We start from the raw sequence: 17,182 nt of genomic DNA on the forward strand, positions 1-17,182 counted from the left end.
GTAGTATAGTTTGCAAATATTTTTTCCCATTCTGTTGGTTGCCTCTTCACTTTCCTGACTGTTTCTTTTGAAGTACAGAAACTTCTCAATTTGATGCAATCCCAAATGTTAATTTTGGTTTTGACTGCCTGTGCTTCTGGGGTCTTTTCCAAGAAGTCTTTGCCTGTACCTATATCTTGCAGGGTTTCTCCAATGCTCTCTAATAATTTGATGGTGTCAGGTTGTAGATTTAAGTCTTTAATCCATGTTGAGTGAATTTTTGTGTAAGGTGAAAGGTAGGGGTCTTGCTTCAAGCTTCTGCACGTGGAAATCCAATTTTCCCAGCACCATTTATTGAATAGACTGTCCTTATTCCAGGGATTAGTTTTGGATCTTTGGTCGAATATAAGTTGGCTGTAGATGTTTGGATTGATTTCTGGTGTTTCTATTCTGTTCCATTGGTCTATCCATCTATTTCTGTACCAGTACCATGCTGTTTTGATAACAACTGCCCTGTAGTATGTCCTGAAATCTGGTATTGTGATGCCTCCAGCTTTGTTTTTGTTGTACAAGATTGCTTTGGCTATTCGAGGTCTTCTGTGTCTCCATATGAATTTCAGCATCATTTTTTCCAGATCTGAGAAGAATGTCTTTGGTATCTTGATTGGTATTGCATTGAATGTATAAATTGCTTTTGGGAGAATAGACATTTTGATGATATTGATTCTTCTAATCCATGAGTATGGAAGATTTCTCCATTTTTTGGTATCCTCTTCTATTTCTTTCTCTAAGGTTTTGTAGTTTTCATCGTGGAGATCTTTAACATTTCAAGGTATTTGATTGTTTTTGTAGCTATTGTGAATGGGATTGATCTTAGGAGTTCTTCCTCAGCCATGGCATTGCCTGTGTATACAAAGGCTGTTGATTTTTGTGCATTGAATTTATATCCTGCTACTTTGTCAAACTCTTCTATAAGTTCCAATAGTCTCTTAGTAGAGTTCTTTGGGTCCCCTAAATAAAGAATCATATCATCTGCAAAGAGGGATAGTTTGAGTTCTTCCTTCCCAATTTGTATCCCTCTAATTTCTTTTTCTTGCCTAATAGCTCTGGCTAAAACTTCCAGAACTATATTGAATAGCAGTGGTGAGAGTGGGCATCCCTGTCTGGTACCAGATCTCAGAGGAAATGCTTCCAACTTTTCCCCATTCAATAGGATGTTGGCCGTGGGTTTTTCATATATTGCTTTGAATGTATTGAGGAATGTTCCTTCCATACCCAGTTTGCTTAGAGTTTTCATCATGAAAGGGTGTTATATTTTATCAAATGCTTTCTCTGTGTCTATTGAGAGAATCATATGGTTTTTCTTCTGCAGTCTGTTAATGTAGTGTATTACGTTGATTGTTTTGCAAACGTTGAACCATCTCTGCATACCAGGGTTAAATCCCACTTGGTCTGGGTGGATGATCTTTCTGATGTGTTGTTGCATTCTATTGGCCAGAATTTTATTGAGGATTTTTGTATCTATGTTCATCAGCAATATTGGTCTGTAATTCTCTTTCAATGCTGCATCTTTTTCCGGCTTAGGAATTAAGGTGATGCTGGCTTCATAGAAAGAATTTGGGAGGATTCCCTCTTTTTCGATTGTTTTGAATAGTTTGAGAAGAATTGGAGTTATTTCTTCTCTAAATGTCTGGTAGAATTCAGCAGTGAATCCATCTGGTCCTGGGCTTTTCTTTGTTGGGAGGGCCTTTATTACTGTTTCAATTTCTGTGTCAGTTATGGGTCTGTTTAGGTTTTCTATGTCTTCCTGGCTCAATTTAGGTAGGTTGTATGTGTCCAAGAATCTGTCCATTTCTGATAGATTTCCCTGTTTGCTGGCATACAAGTCCTTGTAGTAATTTCTGATGATTCTTTTTATTTCTGTGGTGTCTGTTGTTACATTTCCATTTTCATCTCTGATTTTATTGATTTGGGTCTTTTCTCTTCCTTTTTAGTTGGGTCAATGGGGTGTCAATTTTGTTTATTTTTTCAAAAAAAACCAGCTCCTCGTGTGGCTGATTTTTTGTAATTTTTTTTATTCAATCCTGTTGATTTCTTCTTTGATTTTAATTATTTCTCTTCTCCTACGGGGTTTGGGTTTGGTTTGCTGCAGATTTTCTAGATCCTTGAGATGACTTGAAAGCTCATCTATTTGGTGCCTTTCCAATTTCTTGATGTAGGCACCTATTGATATAAACTTTCCTCTTAACACTGCTTTTGTTGTATCACATAGGTTTTGGTATGTTGTGCTTTTATCCTCATTTACTTCCAGAAAATTTTTGATTTCTCTTTTAATTTCTTCTATGACCCATTGTTCATTCAGGAGCATGTTGTTCAATCTCCATGTGTTTGCACGTGCTCTGGGGATTCCCGAGTTGCTAATTTCCAATTTCATTCCTTTGTGGTCTGAGAAGCTGCATGGTATGATTCTAATTCTTTTGAATTAGGTGAGACTTGCTTTATGGCCTAGTATGTGGTCAATCCTACAGAAGGTTCCATGTACTGCTGAGAAGAATGTAAAGTCCTTAGATGTAGGATGAAATGTTCTGTAGATATCTGTTAGATCCATTTGGGCTATAGTGTCATTTAAATCTACTGTCTCCTTGTTGATCTTCTGTCCTGTTGATCTGTCCATCTCTGAGAGTGGAGTATTGAAGTCCCCCAGAACTATTGTATTGGTGTCTAAGTCTCCCTTTAAGTCCCTTAACAAGTCTTTTAAATAAACTGGTGCCCTGTAATTAGGTGCATATACATTGATAATCGTTATATGTTCCTGTTGAATGGATCCCTTAATCATTATATAGTGCCCCCTTTGTCTCTCCTAACAGTTTTTGTGGTAAAGTTTATGCTGTCCGATATTAAGATGGCTATGCCCGCTCTTTTTTCATTTCTGTTGGCATGGTATATATTTTTCCAGCCTTTCACTTTCAGTCTGTATGCATCATTGTTGGAAAGATGAGTTTCTTGTAAGCAGCAAAAAGATGGGTTTTGTTCCTTAACCCAATCAGCCAACTGGACAGTTCACGCCATTAACATTCAATGTGACTATTGAGAAGGAGTAACTTTGCCCTGTCATTTGCCAAAGATATTTTCTAATATATGGTTTGAGATTCCTGTGATCTTTTGCTGTGAGGTTTCCTTCCTTTACCTTCTTTCATATTGGTGACCATGTTTCTGTGTTTCTGTATGTAACACATCTTTAAGCATCTTTTGCAGGGCAGGATGAGTGGCAACAAATTCTTTCAATTTCTGTTTGCTGTGAAAGGTCTTTATTTCACCTTCATTCACAAATGAGAGCTTTGCAGGATATAATATTCTAGGCTGGCAGTTTTTCTCTCTTAGTACCTGGGCTATATCTCGCCATTCTCTCCTAGCTTGTAGGGTTTCTGATGAGAAGTCAGCTGTGAGTCTAATTGGAGATCCTCTGAGAGTAATCTGACATTTCTCTCTTGCACATTTTAGGATCTTTTCTTTGTGTTTCACTGTGGTGAGTTTGATTACAACGTGTCGTGGTGAGGATCTCTTTTGGTCATGTTTATTAGGGGTTCTATAAGCTTCCTGTACTAGGATGTCTCTGTCGTTCTCCAAACCTGGGAAATTTTCTGCTAGTATCTCACTAAAAAGGCCTTCTAATCCTTTCTCCCTCTCCATGCCTTCAGGAACTCCTAGAACCCGAATGTTGGGTTTTTTAATAGTATCCTGTAGATTCCTGACAGTATTTTTTAGATTTCTGATTTCTTCTTCTTTTCTTTGATTTCACTGTTTCCTTTCCTGTTCTCTGTCTTCTAATTCCGATATTCTCTCTTCTGCTTCACCCATTCTGTTTTTAAGGCTCTCTAATGTGTTTGTCATTTGATCTATTAAGTTCTTCATTTCATTATGGTTTCTTGTCACTATCACAGTTTCATGTTCTACTAGTTGTTTCATTTCATTTTGATTCCTCCTTAATATTTCATTTTCACGCGAGAGATTTTCTATCTTGTCCATTAAGGATTTCTGTAGTTCAAGAATTTGTTTTTGAGAACTTCTTAATGTTCTTATCAATTTTTTGAGATCCGCTTCTTGCATTTCCTCTATCCCTTCATCTTCATAATCTTGCATTGGGGTGTCTTATTCATTTGGGGGCATCATAGTGTCTTCCTTGCTCTTGTTACCTCAGTTTCTATGTTTGTTGTTTGGTATGTTGGAGATAATTTATGTTTTTTTTTTTTTTTTTGCTGTGGTGTTTTTTTCTCGTTATACTATGCCTCTAAGTGGGCTGTCTGCTTTGATGGATCCTTAGAGGCTGTGATGGGTGTGGCCAGAGAGCTCTGCTTGATTCTTCAGGTTTAAGGCTGTGCAAAAAGTGACTCACCCAGATTGTTCTCTCCCTTGCTCCTTGCTGGATCTCTCTCTCTCTCTCTCTCTTTTTTTTTTATTTTTTTTTTATTTTTTTTTTTTTTTGACTCAGTTGGGAAGTAATTCCGCACAGCTGAGTGGAATTGAGGGTAGTTGAAATCTGGCCTCTGTGAGTATTCGTTTGATCTACCCCTGGGACCACACAAAGAGTTTATGCAGCCCTCAATGTGTGCTCAAGTTTCACCATAGTCCCAAAGTTACTGAGTTTGTGTACTGGTTGCTGCTTTACATATGTAAAATGGCACCTGCTCTTTGTTTTGCTCGGCTTTGTTAGGTGAGTGGAGAGAGAGGCCTCAGCCTTTCCCCACCAATGTCTTGGCTTTCTGAGGTTTTTGTCTTACCTCCCGTTCCCGTGCTGGCGAGATTCTGCCGCTCGGCTACCGCGGCTGGGCTTCCACGTGGTGGGCTCCCTGTAGGTCCTCTGTGTCACATCCACTAGATCCGGAAGCGTTTCCTCTGCAGTTTTTTTCTTGAGTCTTTTCCTGAGGCTACAGTAATTCCACTTTTATGAAACTATATTTTCCCAGACTATCGGCACACGTCCTCACTATCCGCCATCTTGGCTCCGCCCCAAAAATATAATTTTTCAAAAATAGGGTGACAAACTTTCAATATGAAAACTGAGCCAATGAAACTGCCATAACAATATTTGATGTACCCATGGGCATTAAAATAAATGATGTCATCTTTCCCAGAATATTCCATTCATAAATAGGACCTTTTAAAATTGTTTTATTTATTTGAGAGGCAGATATAAAGACAGAGAGTGACAGACAGACAGACAGTTTACATGTACTGATTTCACTTTTGAAATACCCAACAACTGGAGCCAGCCTAGGTCAAAACTAGGAGCCTGGAACTCAGTCTAGGTCTCATAGGTGGGTGACAGGGAAGCAACCACTGAGCCATTACCTGTAGCTACCCAAAGAGCATGTTAGTAGGAAGCTAGAATCACGAGCTGAGCCAGAAACCTGAATCTAGTTGCTCCAATATGGGATGTGGGCATCCTAGTTGGTGTCCTAACCACTAGGCTGAACACCCACTCATAAACAGCATTTTAAAATTTCTATAGAAAGAGTTAACTAAAAACAATCAATTAAAATTTGTATATAATTGTATATTAAAATGAGTTATTTTGCCTTTTCATGTTTAATTTTTCCCCAAATTCTGTGTTTATTTGTTTAACAAATGGGTACAGCACGCCCTCTGTAGTCATGTGCTGTTCTTTACCAGCTCTACACCATTCCGTTCTTGCTACTCTGATGCTATAAATTCTTATCCCTATTTGTAAATGGAGGCAACTGAAGCACAGAGAATCTAAGTCGCCTAACATCATATCCCTGATGAGTTTAAGCAACATCTGTCGCACTAGAAGACAGCACCATGAGAACATCAGCTCCATCTGCAGCTGCCTTGTTCACCACTAGCAGCCCTGTCCCCACAAAGGTATGCCACACACAGCATGATGATGAGAAAAGTGGATGGGAGAGCAGATCAGGCCACACAGCAGAAGGAATAGGAAACGGCTTGGAGAAGAGCTGTGAGGCGATAACAGAAGGCCCAGAAAGATCCCTGTAGATAGAAGAGCTGATCTGGGGCCAGCAGTGGCAGAGGCAGGAGTGTGGTGGCCTGCAATAGTACCAATAAGAAATGGAACATCTCTCTGACAGAACTAATGAACGAGAAATTGCCCAAAACTCAGCATCGTCACATTTGATGCCTCTTTCCTCTATGGTATGTATCCAAAGCACCAACAGAACCTGCTGATTTTTCCAAAATACATCCAGAACCCAACTCTCATCAGCTCTCCTCTGCTCTCACTCAGTCCAGGCCTCTACCTGACTCCTCTGGGTTCCTGCAATAGCTTCCACCAGAGAGATTTGTCTGCGTTCACCCTGTCCTCTTTGCTCACATGGCAGCAAAGCAATCCTGATAAAATTAAGTCAGTTTAAGTTGCTCATTGGGGCAAAACCTGCCACCATGTTCCAGAGTGACAAAGAACTCTATCCTTTTGGTTCTGTTCCCTCCTCAGTTCCTGCCATCCTGATCACCCCAGGGCTTTTGCATTTACTACTCCTCTGACTACGGGGCTTTTCCTGTATCTCCATGAATCACACTTGCTCACTTTCTTCATCTTTTTTCAGATTTCAGCTTCTCCCTGGAGTTTGTCCTGGGCCTCCCTTCTGAAAATGCAACACCACCTCCTCCTCCAACCTCCTTTCATCCCTTCCCTTTTGTTTTTCTACATAACACTTAAAACACATCGTAAACTTAAAACTTTTCATTTTAACTTGGGTGGGTACTAGCAAGCATTTATTACTAGCATTTAGTTTTGCTCATTGTGTTTTCCCCAGAACAGCCCACAACTACACCTAACACATGATTGGATGTTTGATCATATTTGACCAATTAATAAGTGTTTACCTGTGTCAAAAAATGATCTACACGAAGGATCTCTGTGAGTGAGATCCCAGTGGAAAGAAGGGACCATCCAAGAAGGATGTACTTTCCTCTGAAGGGTGAAGAGAACTCCCTTTGATTATGGCCCTATCTAAATACTGATGGAGTTTGTGGACCCAAAAGGCTTCCATTGTCTTGATAGCTCATGACAAACACTTTAGGTGATCACTGCTGTCATAAATAAGAGTGTCAAATCTTAAATCAACAACAACAGTCACAGTACACGTGCTCCACATGTAGGATCTCTGTCCTTAATGAGTTGTACTATGAGAATTAACGGTAAAACTTGTCTTCAAACAGTACTTTATATTTTGTGTGTTGTGTGGGTGCAAACTGTTGAAATCTTTACTTAGTATAGAATTGATCTTCTATATATAAAAATAATTGAAAATGAATCTTAATGAAGAAAGGGATGGGAGAGGGAGTAGGAGGTGGGACAGGACTGGGGGTGGGAGGGCAGGTATGTGGGGAAGAACAGCTATGTTCCAAAAGCTGTACCTATAAAATTTATATTTATTAAATAAAAGCTTTCTAAAAAATGTTTACTATGGTCCAGATACTGTGCAAATGCACCAAGTTCATGAGGATAAATGAGAAGACACAAGGCCCTCCTAGAACGCACAGAGTACAGCACTGATACCAAAGTCACGTATTTGAAGCATGCAAAGCCCAGTACTATTAAAGCAATTTAATAGGTGAATAGAAAGTATAATATTTGCTGGGAGCAGCTGTTGAGAACCTTGATAGGGCGCTGTAATGTCAAAAATAGCATGCTAACTTGGCAGAGTTGGGTGGAAGAGGGAACAACAGGGGGATCATAGCGAAGGGGCCAGCCTAGTTCAAGGAGTAGTCAGTGCACTGCCATTTGTTGCTGAAGGTAGCAGAAAGAAGTGAGGAACAGCTAAAGAGTCAAGCATTAAGCCTCATTTGATAGCCTGCAAGAGCTTTAAATCAAGGAGGGGACTACCAGGTGTGCAGATGGACCTGCTGTAGGAACTGCAGTGTCAGAATGGGTGAGACAGCTGGGATAGAAGAGGCAGTAGAGACAAGCTACTGGCACAAAGAGAGTATTCTAACATTTTTTTTTCTTTTTTGAGAGACAGCAAGAGAGTGCCCATATGCTGCTTAACTTCCCAAATACCTCTATAGCCAGGACTGAGCCAGGCTAAAGCTGGAAGCCTTGTAGCTCAATCCAGGTCTCCCACATGGGTGGCAGAGACCCAAGTACTTGAGATATCATCTGCTGCCTCCCAGGTACACATTAGCAGGAAGCTGAAATCAAGAGTGCAGCAGGGACTCAAAGCCAGACACTCCTGATATGGTTTGCAGGCAGCCTAAAAGACATTTTAACTGTGGCACCAAAATCCTGTAGAGCGGCATTACTCAGGTGGTGGTAAAACAAGGACACAGCAGGGCCTCCCAGCTTTCTCACACAGACCCTTCCCAAACCCAGCATGTGGCTCCTCTCGTCCAGGAACCACACACAGACCCTGGAAGCAAAAGCATCTACTGAAGCCTGGGGCCCTCTCCTTCACCCTTTGGCCTCTTACTGGTGCCTGCTGTCCTGCATTTGGTGCTGCATGGTAAGATCCTACCATGTCACAGATAGGTCATGGGTGTCAAGTACCTCAGACAGCTGTTCCCTTTACCTCTTTACATCTAAAGAACTGGGGCAGCTTCTTCCTGTCCACAGAGTCTTCACAGCCACCCAGCACTTTTGGGACACCAAGAACCAAAAAAGCGGGATTCAGCGAAAGCCAGGGCAGGAAGCCAGAGGGCTGGCACCTGGTAGTCACAGGCCAAGGGGCTCTCCTGGGTTGGCACAAATGGTGACAGCAATGACCACACAATGACAGCAATGACCACAGAAAACCCACCACACACTGAAGGTCAGTCCTTGGACTGCTGAGGAGGAGAAGATCATAGCCATGGGAGACAGCCACAAAGCAAGGAGAAGATCATAGCCATGGTCCAGCAAGCCCTGCAGTCCCTGGAGCCTCAGGGACAGAGGGAGAGGGCAGCCATGGACTCTTCTAATTAGGTGGTGGTCACATGGATGTTCATCACATCATTTCTCTAGCTCTGTACTATTACTATATTATTGAATTTTTCTCTGTATACTTTAAACACTTTAAAATTTTTCTTCCACAAATATCAATAAATTTTCTGAAACTTAGAATTTAAAAAATGATTATACTTACATATTCAGATATTTAATGTAAAAGGTACAAATTCACACCACACTATAGTAGGCTTAGTATGATATTATACTTTTAAGTACATACAAGTAGACACTTCCCAGCCCAATCAACCTTACCAACGTCTACCTAAGATTTTTCAAAGCAGATAAAAACTGTATCAGTCATCTAAGACTGAGTGACAAAGCTCCTAGTATTTTAGTTACCCAGTTTTTCCCTCCTTCATAAACCCTTTTTGAAGCCATATAACATGACTATCACAATTTATTTCAACAGTGAATAAAGATAGGGATCTTTCTTTAGGAATTCAAATTCTAGTGGATCCAAATTAATATTGTGCCAGCTGATACTATGAAAGTGTTTTTATTAAATAAAGTTTATATGCACCAACTCATATAAAATAGAGTGCACTTGTGGTGACCTACCCAAAATACCTATCTCCAAATCCAAAGTATGGAGGAACATGGAGCTCTGGATTTACCAAAAGCTTAGTTGTGACTGTGTGAATCATAGGCCTCAGCAGAGGATGGAAAACACCATCCCCTTTCCTCTTCAAGCTCAGTTGGGACCACTGTAGCAATTTGTGGAATAAATTCTTCTGTACTCAAAAACATCTAGTATGATTTCTTTTCTCTAGCTGGACATTAGCTACTGAGGGCATGAAATCCATCTGCCTATGACTTTATTTTCAACGTAGTTTTGTAATGGGGTATGTCAATGAGTCTAGAAAAATATCAAATGCATTACAATTATAGATTATTCTTGTCATTATTTTATGAAACCTTCATGAATATAAATGTAAGATTGAGATGTCAAAAAAGTGAAGTCTGGGATAAAAGGCAATTGTACAATATACTGTATTCCAAGAAATTTATCTTCATATTCACAACCAGTGGTCTCATCACCTAATGGGTGAAGTGAAAGCAATGAGCTCTGGGGAACTGTTTTCTAAAATGAGTCTTGGATGGAGGTCCACTGAACAGCCCTTTGAGCAAATTTCCTGTCAAGCTGAGTAACTGCAAAATACTCAGTACCTCAAAAGCTGATAAATAGCTCTCAGGAGTGAACAAAATAACACATCCAAACATGCTAACATATATGTAATAAAGTTTCATGACATAACTAGGAAATAATAAGTAGTATTATGATATAATATATATATTTATATATATAATATAATATAATATAATAATAAGTAGTATATTTGAAAGTGAAGTATGCAAACACTGGCCACACTGCAATTACAAGGGGTCTTCAGAAAATTCACAGAAGATATGTATTAAGAGAACTGCATAGGCTTCAAACTTTTTTACATCAAAATAAATTCATATCAAAATGCCATAATATATTTGAACAGATGTAGTTTAAGGTACTAAGAAGGATAAGACATCAGTTTGAAAAGATCCCTTATCAGAGCAACATGAATTTGTCTAGATTTAAAACAAGAACAAAATAACAAATTTATGGTAAAACTTGACTGGAAGAATGGTAAAACCATTGATGCCTTCTGAAAGGTTTGTGAAGACAATATCTCAAAGGCATCAGACATTTACAACAGGATACTTCATTCCAGGAAGGACCAGAGGATATAGAAGATAAAGCCTACAGCAGCAGACCACCTTTTTGTGAAGCAAAAAGCTAATTGTATCCATTCACTAATTCAGGGGAGGGGAAACTTTTTTCTGCCAAGGATCATTTGCATATTTATAACACCATTCATGGGCCATACAAAATTATCAACTTAAAAATCATCCTGCAGTAGACTTCTGGAATTTCAAGTCCCACCTTCGGTTGCATTGGCAGGGCTAAACCAAAAAATTTTGCAGGCCTTTACACGGTCCACAAGCGGGATGTCACCCATCCCTGAAAAACTGTAAAGGACCAGAGATTAACAGCAGAGACAAAAGCCAGTATCACAGACAATTCCAAATGGTTCAGCTTGCACAATTCTGACTGAAAATTTAAATAGAGCAAATTTTTTTCCCTGCTTAGTAGCAACACTGTTGATGCCATATAAGCTGCAGTACACGAGCAGAGTTTTCAGAGGACATTTTAATAGGAATCAAGATTCTCAGCATTTCTTCGAAAAATTCTTCACAATCCTCTGGTATTAGAATCCTGGAGACAAAGCACAATCCTTCAAAGCAAGGGCTATCATGAGGTGGGAGTGGTCTAGTCAAAAGAAGTGACCTGGTCAAGAGCAAAAGTCATGGTAACAATTCTGGGGGATGCAAAAAGACAGTTTGCTGGTTGCTCTGGAGAGCCCAAAACTGTAACATCTACTTATTATGAGGTTGTTCTGAGAAAGCAAAGCTTTAGCAGGAAGTGCTCAGAAAATTTTCACCAGAGAATTCTTCTCTGTCACAACAGCGTTCCTGCTCATTACTCTCATTAAATCCGGGCAATTTTGCAATAGTTTCAGTTGAAAATCCTTACGCATCTATCTTACAGCCCTGATTTGGCTTCTTCTTAGTTTTTGATTTGTAATGTTAAAAAATCTCTTGAAGATAATCATTTTTCTCCAGTTAATAATGTAAAAAGACCGCATTGACATGGTCAAATTCCAAAACTCCTCAATTCTTCAGGGATGGACTAGATGGCTGGAATCATCAATTTAAAAAGGATCTTGAACTTGATGAAGCATATGTTGAGAAACAAATTTACGTTTTTAATTTTTATCCATAAATCCATTTATCCTTCAATTTTTCCAACTCCCATTAAGGTCTGAAATTTTTAAATTTTTATTTTATTTTAACTACTTAAAAGGCAGAATTACCCAAAGACACGGACAGGGAGAGAGCTTGCATACACTGGTTCACTCCCTACATGGCTGCGATGAAAAGCACTGGGAGAACCTGAACCTAGAAGGTTGGAATCCCATCAGTGTCTACCTGGTAGATGTCAGTGGCCCAACTACTTCGCCATCTTCTAGAGCTTTCCCATGCATATTAGCAGGGAGTATGAATGGGAGAGGCGGGGCCAGGGGAGCACAGTCCCTATATCAACAACAAGCATGGAATCATATGTCACCTGAAAACATATCTGAAAACGATCACACATGTTCTCCAGGCTCCCTGCACTAGCTTCCTCCCTAACATAAATCCAAGGAGGTGACATCACTGAAAACCTGGCCACTCATAGGAAATTAAGGACCACTCTAGTTTTTTGGGAGGCTATCTTTTTTTTCTGAAGATTTATTTCTCTATTGGAAAGAGAGAGGCAGAGACAGAGATAGAGGCAGAAAGAGAGAAGGAAAGCGGGGGCAGGGAGTGTGAGAGGGGCAGAGAGAGAGAGGACTTCCCAGCTTCACAGCTTTTCCCTTGCGGACGTCCCGATGTCTTCCTTGAGCCCAAGAACTGTTGAATGGTCTCTCCATTTCCCGCTCCTACACTCAGCACAGGCCACCGCCACGGACCTCACAAAGCTCATAGAGGCATTCAGAGTCAGCATTCCACAGGATGGTTCCAAGGCTGTGCCACTCACCACACCTCTAAAATGTTTGGGCTCCAGGCATCACGGCCACATCACACGCCCTCTCCCAAAGCACAGACAAAATAGCTCATGGCACCGTGCTACACCGGATCTCTGTCTCTCTTTCCTTCCCAAATAGAAACAGGAAGTCCCCCACCGCAATGCCTGGATCCAAGAGGTCCCCTGCAAAAACCACTGGGCAAAGCTCTGGTCAAGGCTCAGCTTGTCCAGTTCCCAGGACCCTAATACGCCCACAGCAGAATGACATAACTTCCCCCATGGGCATCCCAGCAAAGCATGGCAAGTTCATTTCCACAGAAGCAAGCGGTGTCTTGTCCATCTACAAGACACTAGGTACCAGACGAAGAAGCCTCTGTGGACACAAGGTAGGGACGGCAGAGGAGCCACATGAACGGGAAAGGGAGAACAAAGAGAGGAAGGCAAAGGAGTGGGGAAAGGCGGAAGCCAGTCCTTACTCCTCAACTGCAAGGAGCTCCCTGCTCCCCTCCAGCCTTTGAGGAAACATTCCACAATCACAAAGTCGGATTCTCCATTGCATCCTGCCAAGCCGTGCATCACGACAACTCTGTGTGTGCCTGCCAGGGACTTCCAGTAGACGCTAGCTCCTACAAGAACAGAAGACTTGGCTCTGTTTCCTTTGGCGACCTCCCTGAAAACCTCCTGAATGAAGGGCCCGGCGTTGGTGGTGCCACTCAGAGAGCATCTGGCGCCTCTGCCAAAATTCCTGCCGGACACAAGGCCCAGCCCTCTGAGAAGGTGCAGAGAGTCCAACGCCACCCGCTAGTCCTACCTTGACCTCACACTAGAGGGACTCTCCATTCTCAGTGGAGAGGTGGGGGTGACTCTGTGGCCCTTCTGCTTCTCTCATCCTCTGGCCCGGTGGCCCTTTGAGCCCTGTGGCAGGGACCACCGCAGACAACCTCCAGGCCTACCCTGAAACCAAGGGGGGTGCAGTGCCTGTGTTTCCTGAATCCACGGAAGCCCACCCAAGCCCACTCAGCCTCCAATCCCAGAAGCTTGTCCTGTCTGAGAGGGAACCAGCTCAGAGGCTCAGCCAGCGTCCCGACGGACCACAAACACAACTCCCGCACCACCTGCCGCTGTCCTACCAAGAGCCATGGGACGTGTCAGTCAGCCCATCCACGTGGCCAGCAGGGCGCCTGGCAAATGCAGCTCGCACTCGCCCCTCTGCCTGGCTTCCACAGGCTGTCAGGAAGCACTCTCTGGACCCTGGCAGGAAAACCCGCCATGCCCCATAGGGGAGGCTCAGAGAGCATGCAGCTTCCCCCCACTCCCCCCGAGGACCAAGCCTCTGCTGGCCCCCACACTTCACCTCTTGAACCTACACTCCAGGCACCGGGCTTGCCCAAGCCCCTCTGCACATTTGGAGGGCCTGGGGGCGGGCCCCCAGGGCACACCCACCCAACAGTCCCAGCGCATTCAGTGCCAGTGCACCCGGGGCTCCCAGCTCCACCTCAAGCCGGCCTGGGCCTGGGCCTGGGCCTGGGCCTGGGCCTGGGCCTGGGCCTGGGCCTCGGCCTGGGCGGCATTTCGGGGCCGATGCGCAGCTTCTTGACCTCCCCCGCGCAGACACTCACCATTGCCGTGTGTCGGGACAAAGTCGGTCCCAAGACAGGCACAGGCGGGGGCACATCGGGCTGAGGAGCTTCCTCCAGAGGTCACCTACCTGCCACTCAGCCCGGTGCTCCGACTGGCCTTCGCCTGCTGCTCCAGGACCCGCAAACCTGGCCGCCTCCACGGGATCACGCCCCGCCTTCCGTCCACGCACACAGACACGTCCTGACTGACGTCACAGAGGGCGGGGCCAGGAGACCCGCCCCAGGACTCGGCCCTCAGCCCGAGGCTCCACCCCCTTCTACTACCTATCTCTCATCACCTTTTTTTTTTTTTTTTTGGGTGGTAGAACGCAAAATTTTAGTCTTTTTACTTTAAATTGCAGAGAACACATAGAAAGCAGTAATTCATTTAATATAAATTGGAAGGATTGGGATAGGTTATTGGCATTAAGGTTCCTTAAGAAACGAGTACAAAGTTTCTGTTGTGGATGATGAAAAAATTTGGCAATGAACTGTGGTGATGAGTGTGTAACATTGTACGTGAATTTACTGCCACAGAATTATATGCTGAAAAATACATTTTATTTTAGGTTTATTTCATGATAAAAAAAAAAAATGAGGCAGACTTAGAGATGGAACCCGAAAGCCAAGTAGAGAGATTAGCCTTTGAGGAGGAGTAGGTATCTTCTCTATTTTAACGGGGAATGAGGAAAAGATGTACAGTTGAAAAGCTTAAATGGCCATTGTGGAGAACAAGGAAGCAAGCTGAACAAAGACGTTTTCTAAGCAATGTTGAGGGTCCTGAGGAACTCATGAAACCTTACAATGAGACAAGGCCTCAAGTGAAATGATTACCAATCCGGAAATGATTTTTCTTTTAATAAAAATATGCACTAAGTAGAGGTTAGACAAGTGTGTCTTTTAGTTTATAATGCTAGGGGATTCTAAAACTATGCTATCTACAAGTCAAATGAAAGGAATCAGAGTAATAATAGATGGCATATAGTTTTATTTATTTTTTTTTGACAGGCAGAGTGGACAGTAAGAGAGAGAGACAGACAGAAAGGTCTTCCTTTACCATTGGCTCACCCTCAATGGCCGCTCTGGCCATCGCACCGCACTGATCCAAAGCCAGGAGCCAGGTGCTTCCTCCTGGTCTCCCATGCGGGTGCAGGGCCCAAGGACTTGGGCCATCCTCCACTATACTCCCGGGCCACAGCAGAGAGCTGGACTGGAAGAGGGGCAACCGGGACAGAATCCGGCACCCCAACTGGGAGTAGAACCCGGGGTGCCGGCGCCACAGGTGGAGGATTAGCCTATTGAGCCGTGGCACCAGCCAATGGCATATAGTTTTAAAAGGTTTTTTGTCGTTTATTTATTTTTATTTGAAAAGTAGAAAAAGAGACAGATCAACCTTCTGTCCTCTGGTTCACTCTACCAAATGCCCACAACAGCAGGGGCTGAGGGAAGTCAAAATGAGGAACATGGAACTCAGGATCTCTCACTTAGGGTGGCAGGGACCCAAGTACTTCAGCCATAATCTGCTGCCTCCCAGCATGAGCGTCAGCAGGAAGCTGGATCAAAAGCAGAAGCAGGATTCAGTCCAAGGATTTCCAATTTGAGTGGCTTACCCTGCTGGGTCGCCATGCCTGCCCTGGTGTGTGGTTTTAAACAGTGTTTCTTGAACTTCCTCAATCACAGGACTCAGATCAGTTGAGGTAATTATCTCAACTTATACCACATCTAATGCATCAGAATTTTCAGAATCAGAACCTGAGATCCTCATACGCATTTTGAATTAGAAACTACAATTTATTCTTTGACTCTGGTAGGCTTGGGAAACTCTGGCCTGGAAATCCTCCCTGTAGTCAAAAAGAGGTTGATCTCTACCACTTTCCAAATTATATATACACTGGGGCACAGTGAAGGAAGAAATAAGTGTTGAGAGGACTACAACAAGGTAAGGAGAGAGTAAAGAATAGAAAGAAGTAAAGCTGCCAGAAGACATGTCAACAGAAAACTTAGCATTTTTTAAAATTAGAAGGCAAAATGGGGAGATGAAAAGGATGTGGAATCACAGAAATATGCATATAAAAAAGTAGCTTGATATATATTAAAAATTTGAGGGGCCATCGCTGCGGCGCAGTGGGTTAATGCCCTGGCCTGAAGTGCCAGTATCCCATATGGGCGCCGGTTCGAGACCCGGCTGCTCCACTTCCTGTCCAGTTCTCTGGACAGAAGATGGCCCAATTCCTTGGGCCCCTGCACTCACGTGGGTGACTGGGAAGAAGCTCCTGGCTCCTGGCTTCGGATTGGCACAGATCCGGCCGTTGCGGCCATCTGGGGAGTGAACCATCGGATGGAAGACCTCTCTCTCTCTCTCTCTCTGCCTCTCCTCTCTCTGTGTAACTCTTTCAAGTAAAATAAATAAATCTTGAAAAAAATTTTTGATATATTTTAAATAGCCATAAAATGTTAAAAAATCTTTAAATATACACATTGTTTTGGGTCAATACTTATCTAGTCCTACAGATGAGAAACTCAACTTTACAAAATTATCCTGAAGCAACTTCTGAGAGTTAAGTAAGTTCAGCTGTGTCCCCAACATATACATCGTTTACAAGGGACTGTCATAACCAATTAAAAACTCATTGGTGGGGCCAACACTGTGACGTAGCAGGTAAGGCCTCCTGCAGTGCTGGCATCCCATATGGGCGCCAGTTCAAGTCCCAGCTGCTCCACTTCCAATCCAGCTCTCTGCTGTGACCTGGGAAAGCAGTAGAAGGTGGCCCAAGTCCCTGGATCCCTGCACCCATGTGGGAGACCCAGAAGAAGCTCTTGGCTTCAGGTCGGCACAGCTCCAGCTGCTGTAGCCATCTGGGGAGTGAGCCAGCAGATGGAGGCGCTCTCGCTCGCTCGCTCGCTCTCGCTCTCTCTCTCTGCCTCTCTGTAACTCTGCCTTTCAAATAAATAAATCTTAAAAAAACTCAGTGGTGCACCAAGCTAGAAATGTACTGCATGGAAAAGCCAGTTATAGGG

The 17,182-nt window shown here is 43.0% G+C and overlaps 1 protein-coding gene across 1 annotated transcript in view; it reads right to left on the minus strand.

Moving 5' to 3' along the window:
• The window catches only part of STUM (stum, mechanosensory transduction mediator homolog), a 175,357-nt gene extending 161,024 nt beyond the window's left edge, over positions 1 to 14,333 (minus strand). The window contains exon 1 of the transcript XR_009867966.1: positions 14,165 to 14,333. The gene's annotated coding sequence lies outside the window, so the exon portion shown is untranslated. The remainder of the gene's footprint in view (positions 1 to 14,164) is intronic.
• Between the last annotated feature and the right edge of the window lie 2,849 nt (positions 14,334 to 17,182).

This window comes from Lepus europaeus, chromosome 14, assembly GCF_033115175.1.
Source record: "Lepus europaeus isolate LE1 chromosome 14, mLepTim1.pri, whole genome shotgun sequence".
Taxonomy (NCBI): domain Eukaryota; kingdom Metazoa; phylum Chordata; class Mammalia; order Lagomorpha; family Leporidae; genus Lepus; species Lepus europaeus.